Consider the following 14937-nt stretch of genomic DNA (forward strand, 5'->3'; position numbering starts at 1 on the left):
GTGAAATCCTTAATTAAATACACAAAGTCAACAAAAAAAGGTTAACCCGGTCCCACCTCTCATAACCCGACAAAATTCATAATCCCGAACACATATTCCGATACGAATCCAAATATATAAGTTTCATCCAAAACCGACTCCATATCGGAGTTCAAATTTCAATTATTCGCTTTCCAATAGTTTTACCAAAAATTGCCAATTTTACTTTAACAAATCCAAGCTTTTAAGTACAAAAATCCATGAAATATCATGATATAAAGTCAAATCCAAGTGTAAATTACTTACCTCCAATGATGTAGTGAAATTTCTCTTCAAAATCTCCCACTCTCGAAGTCTAGGGCTCAAAATATGACAATGTGGGAAACATTCTGAAATTTTGATCTTAAATAACTCTACCCAGGCATACCCTTCGCGAACACGGCATGTGCCTCGCGTTCATGAAGCACAAACATCACTGCCCAAAAAAACCTCTTTCGCGAACGCGACAAAGGTCTCGCAAACCTCTTTCGCGAACACGCCCAACAGCCTCGCGAATGCGAAGGCTACTACCCAGCACAACCTCATTCTTCGTGAACGCGGATTCCCTTCCGCGAAAGCAAAATAGCAAAATCCCCCAGCACCAAAAACCTTCATCGCGAACGTGATGCTCCTACGCGAACACAAAGGACATCAGACACCAGCAAAGATCTGATGTTCAAAACTCATCGAAATGGTCTGAAACCACCCCGAAACACATCAGAGCCCCCTCCCCCCTCCGGGACCCCGTTCAATCATACCAACAAGTTCCAATACCTAGTCTGAACTTATCCAAATGCTCAAAACACAATGAATAACATCAAAACCAAGAAGCAACGATCAAACACATGACAATGCTTCTCTTAAGTTCATTAGCTTCCAAACTTCGAACAAAGCATCTGATTCAAGCCTCACCAATATAATTCAACTCAAACTTTTTACACAAGTTCCAAATGATAAAATAAACCTATTCTAACTCCCATAACCAAAATCCGAAACTGATAACCTCAAAGTCAACTCCCGGTCAAACTTATGAACTTTTGAAATCTTTAATTTTTATCTTTCACCAATTAGAGCCAAATCAACCTAGAAACCTCCAAATGTAATCCGGACATACGCCCAAGTCCAAAATCACCATACAAACTTTCTAGAACTATCAAACACCATTCTAAAGCCGCTTACACAAAAGTCAAATCTCTGTCAACTCTTATAACTTAAGCTTCCAAAAATGACACTAAGTATTCCAAATCATTCCCGAACCTTCCCAAAGCCAAACCAATCATCCCCACAAGTACAAATAACAAAAAAATATACGGAAAGCATCAAACAGGAGAACGAGACTAAAATATATAAAATGACCCGTCGGGTCGCTATAATTATTGTTTATTATGTATGAACTCATTTTGTTCATTTGTCATAACTGTCATGCCTCTTGAGTCGCTCACAGGCTGAATAAAGTGATTCACTTTCTTTCTGTTTGAACAAAACTATCTCACTCCTTATCTTTGTGATTTTACCCGGCGAAAAGAACCTAGCCAAGAACTTTCGAGTCAAATCATTTCATGATGTAATAGAGTTAGCCGACTCAGATTATAACCATCTTTTGGCATCTTCCATCATAGAAAAAGGGAATAATGTGAACCTGACATAGTCGTACATGACCCCATTAGTGATATAAGTGTCACTAATCTCCAGAAAGTTCAGAATATTATGTTGGGGGTCCTCGTGTGGCAATCCTATAAATTGTCCGTTTGCATGAACTAGTTGGATTATGCTCTATTTAAACTCGAAATGCCCAGTAATGCTAGGCTTAATGATGTTGGAGGTGACATTAGCTACTTGTACCACCAATGGGTGTGCATCCGCCATTTCAACAAGAAGTTGAATGAGTGCTTGTGGAATATTTGCTTCCCGAGATTCTCTCAACCTTCTACAAAATGCTCTCTCAAGTTTTGGGCCAAAATCATGTAGTCTATCCTGGATCCTAACCCGTTCCATTCAAGCAAAGTACCCGAGATCATACACCCGACTAAAAAGAAAATTAAAAACATGATTTGATAAGTAGTAAAAGCTTAATCCAGTGAAATAATTAATTTTTAAGTCCCCGGCAACAACGCCAAAAATTTATTGCCCAAAATTGCACACGCAAGTATACACAGTCAATCAAGTAACAAAGAGTGAGTAGAGTATTGTTCTCATGAGGACGTATAATTAATTATCAATTAAATTAAGCAAATTCTAATTTATCGAGTCAAGAATAATTTCATGGTGATTTTTTCTTGATAAATTCTACTAACTAGAGTTGTGATTAAAAGAAGAACAAATTAACTGGCACACTTACTATGAAGATTTTAATTCAACGAGAAATAATATTCTAGAGTTATGGTTGGATAACAGTCTTGTTGAATTCTTCAATCAACTCAACTTATTAATTTATCTAGGTTATTAACCTACAAGGACAATAATACTCGTAGAAATTTGACAACTTCTGCTCGCCTATTTAATTTATTATGAACCCTATATTTTTATAATATTAGAGATAAAAAGAATGCATTAGTAATTTCTTGCACAATTGGCTAAACAAAAAAAATAGGTACATTTCATTCTGTATTCGCAAATCAATTCTCCAATGACTAGGTTCAAGATCACGCTCTATTCAATTATATTGCAATAAAAAATTATCTCTTTCGAGTTAAACTCAAAATTCATTATATAGTATTTCATTGTTACCTGGCAATAAAATAATTAGGCGCAGGATATGAATATATAATCCAATATGATAAATTAACTCGTCAAATTAATATTTGAATATTAACATTTATGTAAGACCATAACACCAGAATAAATGAGTTTAGTCACACATGGTCATGGTAGAAATCTCAATTAAATCCTTAAAGTACATAAAATTCAATAAAATAAGAACTCAAGACGAATTTCACCATTTTCGAACTCTGTGATGGCCTCTCTCTGCTTCCGAGTGTGTTAGATGCCCGAAAGGCTGCATTTTTTACTTGTATATTGCGTACATAATTCGTGAGCCAAAGTTTTTCTTTTCCTTTTCCGAGTCAGCTTCAGGGATTGATGCTAAGATGAATGTTTCGCGTCCCCTTCAGCTTAAAATTCCCAGCAACGGATGCTGGGGTGGATACCTCGTATCCAAGCCATGTTCCTTCAACTCTCACGCGCCCAGGTGCAAATGCTAAGCTGGAGGCTTTCTTGAAACTTCAGTGCTAACTAGTGCTTCAAATGGCATTGCTTTCTAGGTTGCATCCGATGCATAACCTTGTCTCTTACAGCTAGAGACTTTTCTTTACGTTTTTGCAATTCAAAAATCCTAAATCATCACACTCAATTTAATTCGTCGAAAAATCAATAGTTAGCAAATGTTGGGAATTTTTAACATCAACTAGCACCAAAAAAGAGTTAAAATATGGGTAAAGAAATATTAAAATGTATAAAAATATGTCCAACATCAATAACTATGATAACATATTTAGATCCATATCTCTTTGTAAAGACATAAGAGCAAATAGGGTCATTTTTGTACCCTTCCTTTAGTAAATAGTCGTTGAAATAATTGTACCATATTCGCCCCGATTGCTTTAATCTGTGAAAGAATTTCTCAAGCTTTATTGAATAAGTTTCTCTGGATCTTTTATATGATTCATGAACTTTAAATCCTTCAGAAATTTTCATAAAAAAATATTGTCTAATGTGCCATATGAATAGGTCGTGATAATGTCCATCAGCCATATATCAAGCATTTCATTAACTGATAGATTTATTACATACCTCAAGATAATAACATCCGGCACAGGAGAATATATTTTCATATAATCAATGCCAGGTCTTTGAAAAAATTCTTGTGCCGCAAGTCATGCTTTATATCCTACTACTTTACCTTTCTCATTTTATTTTCGCACAAAAACTCATTTGTACCCCACTAGCTTGATACCTTTAGGTGTTCGAACTATTGGACCGAATTTTCAACTGAAATCAATATCGCTTGAATTGTGTCTTTTTATTTTTAGACAATTATTTCTCTGTCTATATTCATCGATAAATTTTGGGTCAAGATCCTCATCTTGTTGCATTACTTCAACTACAGTGTTATATGCAAAATTGTTGCCAATAATAATATTATTTCAATTTCACCTTTTTTTTGGAGACATAACTTATTGAGATATCTTTATTTTCATTATTTCCAGGTACTTGGAACTCCCATGAGATCTTATTAATTGTTATGTCTTGATGCTCTTCTTGAGCAATTGACTCCAAATTATGATCAACTTGATTATTTGCTCATTTCCTTTTTCGAGGATTCTTATCCTAAGAACCGATTGGTCTACCACGTTTAAGGCATGGTTTAGTCTCATTTACATTATCATACTATTCAATTGCGACTAGAACTCGAATTGGAGCATTTGCACCTGGAATATACGATATAGTAATCCTTGGAAGGTTAGTAAATGCATCTGGCAGTAGATTTGCAATATTTTGCAAATAATTTCGAACCACTTGTTCACATTGATTTGTATGAGGATCTAAATAAAATCGAGATAATGCACTCCAATTTTATCTTCTTTTTCTCTCTCCTTAATATTAGGAAAACGGATTCATCAAAACGACAATCAATAAATCTGGTCGTAAATAAAATTTTCGTCTTAGGCTCCAGATATTTAATTATAAACGGAGATTCATAACCAAATATATATTCTTAATCTTCATTAGGGATCTATCTTTGTGCGTTATGGTGGAGCAAGTGGAATATATATCACACATCCAAAAAATTGGATGAGAAATATTTGGCTACTGGCCAAAAGCCAACTATAATTGGGAGATTTCATGATAACTAGTTGGCCTTATGCGCACAAGCGTTGCATGAAAAATAGCAACCCGCACTGAAAGGGGAAGTTTATCCTCATGTCATGACCCAATTTCCCTCCGTAGGATGTCGTGACGGTACCTAATCTCTAAGACTAAGTAAGCCTAACACTTACTAAATAAATAGAAAAATTCAACCAACGAATAATAAATACGAGATAAAAATCTTATACACAATTACAATTTCCAAAATCGGTAGTACAAGTCATAAGCTCTACTGAGTTTGCTAGAAAACTTCTTAAATGCAAATGTTCGGGATAGAATTAAACAGTACAATAAAAATATCAGAAGGTGACTCCGAGACCTACAAATACAACGACAGGTTTACCTTGAGTCTCCACAACTCGACCAGCCAGCTAATAATCAACAACAACCGTGGCACCTGGATCTGCACAAAAAATATGCAGAAGCGTAGTATGAGTGCACCACAGCGGTACCGAGTAAGTATCAAGACTAACCTCGGTAGATTAGTGACGAGGGACAGTCAAGACACCTACCGAACTAAACAACCTGAACAAGTGTGAAGATGAACTAACAAAGAAAAATAATATTAATATACAACTAAGCAGGATAAGGAATACCAAGCAATACTTGCAACGAGACACCAATATCAACAATATTTAACAGGAAGCAGTCAGGTAATAATGACGTAGAGTAAGCTGGACACAGCCTAAGTCCGGTGAAATCAAAATAAAGGAAAAACCAGTAACAACTCAATAAGAACAGCCGCTGTCACACCAGATTTGTTCAAGCATTTCCACGAGGTACCGAACCTCATAATCACAGCTCACGGATCCCAATTCTTGAACCCTAATCACTTGATATCTTGTGCCCGCATTACAACTCATATCCGTATGGACGACTCACATGTCAATAGAACATCCCTCACATAGAAGCAAGTAGACAAGAGTATGTATAATGGTTAATGACATCACGATTCCCCTTTTGAAATCAACATGGGTGATTTAACTACGTGTATGCTAGTGCAAGTGTTCCACCACAATTTCAATCAACAAATAGAAGTAGAGACAATGAATGGCACATAAGAAACGATCACCACGAAATGTACAGTGTAATAAAAGCAGCAATGAAGTTTGAAGCATCGCCAGCACAACAAGATTAGCTACATAGAATTTAGCAAAATGTGTGTCACGGAGGAAAATAATTAGTAGTATGTTAAGGAAAACAACAATCAAAGACAAGTGCACAGAAAAAGGGAAATGACAACAAGAGTCTTCCCGAGGTATCGCGTCGTAGTCTCAAATCGCAAAAAGAGTCATAATTTTTTTTTATATCACCTCAGGAGCCTTTATATTAGTTTTGAAAATCAATTCGCCTTTCAAATCCTCATTTTATATTTTGAAAGATTTTCTCAAAAATTCCCATTTTTCCCAACTCAAATCACTAATTTAATGATAAAAATAAAGATGGAATCATGAAATAAAATCAAATCCTGGTAGAGAACACTTACCCCAAACCAACACGTGAAGAACCCCTTAAAAAAGCTTAAATCTGAGGCCTACAACTCAAAATATGATAAAAATGGCCAAACCTTCGAAATAGAGTTCTTATAACTCTGCCCAAGCATTCCTCTTACGCGATCGCGGAACACAACTCGCGATCGCGGAACACAAAAATCACTGCTCAAGGAAATGAGCTACGCGTTCGCGGAAACACCCCGCGAACACGATGAACAGATTGGCCAACCTTCGCGAACGTATACCAAATCTTGCGAACGCGAAGAGTAACATTCCACCAGCCTTTATGTCCCTTATGCGAACGCGGAACACCCTACGCGAAAACGAACAACAACCAGCTGAACCTTCGCGAACGCATGCCCACTGTCGCTTCCGCGATGAGAAAAAATGATGGGTTTCCCAGAATCACTTCGCGATCGTAGCTTCATCTTCACGATCGCGAAGAGCAACAGTAACACCAGAAACCAACAACTCAAAAAGCATGAAGAAATGGCTTGTAGCCCATCCGAAATACACCCAAGGCTCCCGGGACCTCAACAAAATATACCAACACATCCTAAAACACGATTAAAAACTTAGTCAAGGCCTCAAATCACATCAAACAATGCCGAAAATACAAATCGCACCTCGAATCGAACTCATGAATTTCCAAATCTTCCAACTTTCAAAACTCGTGCCGAAACATATAAAATCAACCCGGAATGACGTCAAATTTCGCATGCGAATTCCAAACGACATAATGGAGCTAATCGAACTCTCAGAATCGCATTACGACCCCGACATCACCAAAGTCAACTCTCGGCAAACCTCTTAACCTTCCAAAACTTCAACTTTCCAATTTTCGCCGAAATGCTTCAAATTACCCTACGGACCTCCAAATCCAAATCCGGACGCACGCCTAAGTCCTAAATCACCATACGAAGTTATTGGAATCATCAAAATACCATTTCGGAGTCATCTAGAAAAAAGTCAAATTCCGATCAACTCTTAATGCTTAAGCTTTTAAAACAAGAATCCTTCTTCCAAATTGATCCCAAATCATCCGAAACCCGAACTCGACCACACACACAAGTCATAACACATAATAAGAAGTTGCTTGAGACCTTAAGCCACTGAACGTGACGTTAATTCTCAAAAGAATCGATCGGGCCATTACATTCTCCCCCTCTTAAACAAACGTTCGTCCTTGAACGTGCCAAGAACCATTCCGAAGTCGTCAAGTCACTGAGTGGACTTACCATACATACACTTGCGGGTGATCCCATGTCACCCCAATCAACATAAGCTCGACAACACCACTCAATTGAAGATTATTCCTCCCACCCAGACTAATAAACCTTAGAACTTAATATCTCACCATCTGATCATCTCTAAAAGACCCGACTACCACATCAACACACGGTATTAACCTCAACCAGCTCCAACAACTTATGCCTAAACCCACAAGATACAACCACACGATGTAACATATCATACATATGCCCTTAACAACAACTCTAGCCACAATAGCCCCATAATCAAATCCAGCACCGGCAATTAGCCTCATAACCGCTACAACCCTGTTTCAAACCTTCACAACACTGACAACGATGCAAGAAACATGAAGACCTCATAACTATTCACCCGAATTAACAAGTCACATCTAACACCACCTGGGCACACACCTCGTAAGCTAAAACTCAATAAGCACAATACGAATATGACTGAATATGTAGGGAGAAACACATAAGAGAACTATCAAACAAGCTTGACATGCACAACACCCTATTAGTACCATATTACGAACCAATTTCACAAGGGAAAATCAAAACATATGAACTAATCGCAAGGATCTCATCCTGACATAACTCTACCGCGGCACGCAACCCGGTTCAAACACATGACACCGCGAAGGTCGCACCCCCAACTCTGAATCACAAGTAGAATACAAATCATACCAACCGAAACTTTCCACTAATTCAATTCCGCCAACAAAATCACAACACATACTGAACTCCCACATTAGTAGGACATCTAAACCACAAATCGTTACCAACCATCCAGAAATCAAATCAAAACTACCGTAATGAGTAACAGAAATTCACTTCTAGTCTCATAGCTCTCAATAATAAATTAAAACAACACGATAGACACATGTTACCACTATAAATCTCCCAACAGGGGTAAGCACATAAGTAGAGTACAAAATAACGAAACTCACCCATATATAAAGTAAAATAGAAGGACTCCCCCGATAAGCAGAACCAGAACAAAAATAAAAATGAGGCTCCTATATAATAAGTCGAAACCATACACGTACAACATCATCTGGTGCAGCAGCCTCAGCCCCACTGTTGAAAGCACATCAATGGGTCGGGCCTCCCCCTCTTGGGTGCCCTCTACTCGCCCGACCTGCACCCTAAGCTGGCGGTGCAAGGATATCAGCAACTGGAGCAGAACTCATAGCCTGAATACCCCGCTATGACATATCTGTCTGGAGTCTAGGACAATTTCTCACCATGTGGCTAGTATTTCCACACTCAAAGCAACCTATATGTTGATGTGGCTGTGGAAGTTGTCCGGTATGGGTACCCTGAGACCCATGGGTACCTGAAACTCTGTGCGAAGCCTGAAGTGCAAACTGAACTAGCTGACACACAAAACCTCTACCATGTCGTACCCTACCTCCAAAATAGGGACTAGTAGATCCTCCCAGTCTACGAGGCCTCTTAGCCTCCCTATCCTCTCTCTCCTGACCCTGCATGCTCTCTAATCGATGGGCGATCTCTACTACCTGCTAAAATGAAACATCCGACTTCAACTCCCGAGCCATGGTGAATCGGATATCATGAATGAGTCCCCCAATGAACCTGCGAACTCGCTCTTTTACTGTAGAAACCAAAATAGGTTCATGTCTAAACAATTTATTTAATCTAACAGCATACTCTAACACCGATATAGTGCCCTGGCGCAGTTGCTCAAACTCCACATGCCATGCATCCCGAAGGGTCAGAGGAACAAACTCTCTCAAGAACATCCCTGAAAACTGAACCCATGGAAGTGAAACTGCATCGGCCGGACTACCCAACTCATACGCTCGCCACCACTAATATGCCGCTCCCTTAAGCTGGAACGTAGTAAAAGAAACCCACTCGTCTACACAATACCCATAGTGCGAAGAATGCAGGAGCACCCCCCTAGGAACCCATGCGCATCCTCTGAATCCAAATCGCTAAAAGTAGGAGGGTAATACTTCTTGAACCTCGCAAGTCTAAGTTGTTCTTCCTCATATGTTGTTGTTCTAACCACGGGCTGAACTGGAACAACAGGTTGTGTCGGCATGATACTTGGAACCTGACCAACATGGACTCGCTGCTTTGGAATACGAGCAACGAGAGTCTGAGCTCCTCTTCCGATCTGTGAAGTAGCTAGTGCAACAAGAATATCTGAGATTTTCCTTTCTGGAATAAAGCCTGCCTGAGCATTACAGATGATACTAGGTATAACTTTCTGAATCCTAGCAGCCAAGATTTTTCTATGATCTTATACAATATGGTGCAACAAGCAATTGGTCTATACTCTTTTAATGCCAGAGGACTAGAATTCTTTGGAACCAAAGTGATCGTAGTGCAGTTAATAGCTTTAAACATTTTCCCCAATGCAAAGAATTGTTTAACTGCTAGACTCACCTCATCCTCCAGTATTGGCCAAGCTTGTTTAATGAAATGAGAGTTGTACCCATCAATACCTGGAGCTTTGTCATCCTCTATGGCCTATAATCTATATCACACATCTTGGTCAGTAATATCATCACATAACTCCCTTCTTTGTTGTTGAGAGAGGGTTGGACCTTTCATCATTGTAAGTCTGTTAACTGCTGGGATTGAAGGGGAAGTTGTACCCATAAGGGATTTATAGAAAGCAATAATTTCCTCCTTTATAGCTAGAGGATCAGTCAGTTGTGCTCCAGTAAGGGATGTAAGATGTAATATCTGCTTCTTTTGTGTTCTTTCCTTAACCAAAGCTGAAAAATACTTGGTATTGGCATCCCCAAGTTTTATTCATTTTGCACGAGCTTTCTGCCTAAGAGCACTTTCTTCCACAAGTGACCACTTCTCCAAATCAAGCAAGATCTGTTTCTTTTTTCCCAAAAGTTGGTCAGTACATTGAGCATTTATCAGCACCTGAGTTAGCTGTAGTTCCTCTCGAGCTAGGATAATTTTCTGAGAAATACTCTTGAATTACTCATTGTTTAGCTGCTTCAACAAAGGTTTAAGCAACTTAAGCTTTAACCATATATCCTTCATAGGCCACATATCTAGTTTCTGCTCCCAATTTTGTTGCACCATAGGCAGGAAATCCTAATGACCAATCTATACATTGAAGAATCTGAATAGGACATTGATGTTTCTAGCCTTAGTCTTGAGGGACAAGATCATAGGAGAATGATCAGAGATGAAAGGAAGTTCATACTCAGTTACTACATGCCCACATTGCAACATCCATTCATGATTACGAAATGCTCTATCTATTCTGCTACAGACCCTATCAGCACCAATCTGCTTATTTGACCATGTATAATACTCTCATTTCCATTGTAATTCGGACAGTAGAAGATCAGTAATACACTCGGAATAGGCTTTGATTTCTGCATAGGTAACTAGGTTCCCAAATATCCTAGCTTGAGGGAGGAGCATAGCATTGAAGTCTCCTATAATCAGCCAGGGAATATGAACTCCAAGTGCAACCTGTTTCAATCCTTGTCACATAGCCTCTCTATGTTCAATTGCATTAAAGCCATATATTACTGTAACTATACAATCTAAAGGTCCATGTCTCTCCTTGACATGACAGTGTAAAAATTGAGCATCCACTTTCAATACAGATACCTTATACAGATTTTTGTCCCTTAGTAACCATATTCTCCCATTCATAGCCTTCTGGTAATTGTTTTCCAATCCCCAGCAAGGGGCAATATTATTCCATACTTGTTTAGCTTTGGGTGATTTAACTTTTGTTTCAACTAGTCCAGCAAGGTTAATGTTCTTTATTTTAAACTAATTTCTCAACTACTTTTATTTATACCTCTTATTCATACCTCTAACATTCCAAAAATTGCAATTCATAATGAAGGTTTGGAGCCACCTCCTTTATCAGGAGGTAGTGTAAAACTCACACTATTCTTTTTTTTTTTTGCTAACACATTACCAGAAGATGATGCAGGGCCCATGGCAGGAAAATTTGCTAAATTAAGCTCAAGGCTGCTCATCAAGACTTTTTTCTTCTGTACATGAGGTTGAGGATCCACCGTTTTACTTTGCTCAACACACTGAACTACTACATAAGTAGCAGGTGGAGCTTCTTTAGGAACATTGTTGATCATCTCAATACTGGTAGCACCTACTTGAATGTTAGGTGCAAGCATTTGGAGGGACTGGTCCCTTAGTTTTTCATTCCATCGTAACCTTTCTTGGTTCTCTTCTTCTTTCCTGTGGTGCATGATTCTGAGTGCCAGCCTTAGGAGGAGGTGGACACTTATGTCCCACTACTTGGCATAGTTGGCAGAACTCAGGTTTCCAATCAAATATAACTTCCTAGGTGAATTGTCGACCATTTGGATCTAGCACTGTAATTGCTTCAGGCAATTCTCTAGTGACATTTACTTCAACAAGCATCCTAGCATAGGAAATTCGTGTCTGCTTGGAAGTGCATTCATCTGCAAAGATAGGAGTTCCAATAACACTTGCTATCCTACTAAGGGAGTTGCTACTCCAACAATTCATAGGGAGATTTGGGAATTTCACCCATAATGGAATCTCAGTAGGGAATTCAGTGTTGAAATCGAATTCAGGTGTCCAGGGTTTAAGAATAATAGGTCTATTATTGATTGAATAAGGTCCAGAATAGTAGACTGCATTCAGATCTTCAATAGTTTGGAACTTAATCATATAGTAACCCTCATCATGGAGATATAAATCAGGATTTGCAGCTTGTGCCCAGTTTTGGCTAACAAATCTACGCATGACATTGTAACCTAGTATAACACCTATGAAATAGGCTTATAGAGCACATCGCCATTTCAATGTCTCCTGTTCAACCTCATCTTTCTCCAACTGGACAATCGGATGCCCATCCACAATTTGAGGGGGGATATAGGATAGAGCCATACCATTCTCCGCTGACCTGTTATTCTTAAACAAGTTGGTCCATGCAGGTAGCTTCCCTTTGTCATTAGGTATACCATCTGTTCGATCTAATTCCTCAATCACCTTGGGTATAGATACTGTTTCATTGGAGCTCCCCTTACTACCATCCATTTTTTCCGCAGAATGAGGTGGAGTAGTAAGGTCTAATCGACCCAGAGATTGGATTGTTTCAGGCACTACCCGTTCAGAAGATACCACTGATTTATCACTCTGCAAAGGATTCCCTGTTGCAATCGAAGAAGAAGCTGTCGTCACAGCTACTGGTAATCGAGCACATACAGAGCTACCAAATGCTACTAATGGTTGTTGTTTCTGACCTCGTCCTCGTCCTCTTCCCCGTCCCCTAGCCATGGTCGAAGACACAAAGGCGCACATTAGCTATCGTACACCGAGCACCACGAGAGAGAGGTTAGAGAGAGAATCATGAATTTATTAAAGGTAGAAATCAGAAGAAACAATCTACCTTATCATGTGTGTCTAGAGATTACAGTTATTACTTTTTGTTATTATTTCTTTTTGCCGGCTTTTGATATTTTGTACTGGTTATTTGACTAGTGAGTTTCTCGAGTTAAACTTCATCACTACTCCATCGAGGTTAGTCTTGATACTTACTGGGTAAGGACCGTGGTGTACTCACACTACACTTCTACACATTTTTGTGCAGATCAAGGTGTTGGAGGCAGCAGACCCAGGCAAATTTAGCTTCTTGATCGCGAGGATTCAAGGTAGAGCTACTTGATCGTCGCAATCCCTTAACGTCTTTTCCTTATATTTATACTGCCAATTCTCTATCAGAACAATATTGTATTTTTGTTTTGAGATATTTCTATGTATTCAGCTAGAGTTTGTGACTCTATACTATCTAATCTTGGGGATTTGTAGTGATTAACGACGTGTTGGCTTGTATCACCTTTATTTTCGCATTTATATTAAACTCTGCTTCATAACATCATGTTTTAAATGATTTAACTATAGTAAGTGATCGGCTAACCTAGTTTTAGAGACTATGTTCCATCATGATCCTTATGGTGGAATTTTGGGTCATGGCATAATATCATCGAGGCCTTCAAAATCGACATCTTTAAAAGCAAGATTTGCCTTGGCATTATCATCAAACTTGTTTGAAGGCTCTGCCTCAATATCATTTTAAAGGTCATGTGTGACTCCATTAGGGCACTAGCAGAAGAGACTCCAATATTATTTTTCTTTCTTTTGGTGGAGTTTGGATAAAGTCTGACAAAATGCTCAGGGCGTGACATTCCATTTTCTAATGACTTTTCATTCCACAACGGTAATAGTTATTATTTTTGTCTTTTGAAGGATTATTTTGAGAACCCATATTGTTCTTCTATTTGCCATGACCACCATAATGACAATTATTATATCGTCTCTTGCCATTGCCATTCTCACGTACATTCATATGGCTACGATAATTATTTTATCTTCTTTTAGACAATTATTAGATCGTCTCTTGCCCTGTGAGACGGGCTTTATGATTTTTCATCAAAAGGGTATTATGTTGCTCAGTTATTAGAAGGCATGAGACAACTCTAAATACTTTTTAAAACCCATTTCACAGTATTGTTGTTGTAACACTATATTTGATGCATGAAAAGTCGTAAGTCTTTTTCAATAAGTTCTCATCATTCATAACATCCCCAGATAATTTTAATTGGGTTCGAAATAAAAAATAGTTATACTCACGGTCCTAGAATTTTGCAACTGTAAGTGTATCCACTCATATTGAGCCCTTGGCAATATCGTAGCCTTAAGGTGATCATACATTTCCTTCATGCCAGTCCACAATTAAAGTGGATCTTTTACTGTCAAATATTCAGCCTTCAAACCTTCCTCCAGATGATGACGAAGGAAAATCATAGCCTTCACTTTGTCATGACTCGATGCCTCATTACCTTGAGTAATGGTGTCATTAAGATCTTTAGCGTCTAAGTGAATCTCAGCATCCAAGACCCATGATAGGTAATTTTTTTTCAGAAATATCAAATGCCACAAACTCAAGCTTTCACAAATTTGTCACGAGAAAAACTATCAAAAAATAAATAAGTTAGAAATATAAATTGAAGTACAAAGAGTTAAGTAATTTTTGCTTTAGAAGTTCAATAATATTAGGTGGCAGAATACTTGAAAATATTTTTTCATATGTATAAATTATCAAACAGAAGTTTGCTAAAGAAAATTGATCACTTGCAGTACGTATGGAAGTGCGGAAACCAAGGAAAAAATATTCATGCTAATTTGTTGATAAACCAAGATCACTGTTCATTTTGTAAAAACATGTAGTCATGTAGACATACAATTTATTGAAAAGAGAGTGAAGTAAAAGGAGAAGATGATATGTCAATCATAAACATAAT

Source organism: Nicotiana tomentosiformis, chromosome 11, assembly GCF_000390325.3.
Source record: "Nicotiana tomentosiformis chromosome 11, ASM39032v3, whole genome shotgun sequence".
NCBI classification, from domain to species: Eukaryota; Viridiplantae; Streptophyta; class Magnoliopsida; order Solanales; family Solanaceae; genus Nicotiana; species Nicotiana tomentosiformis.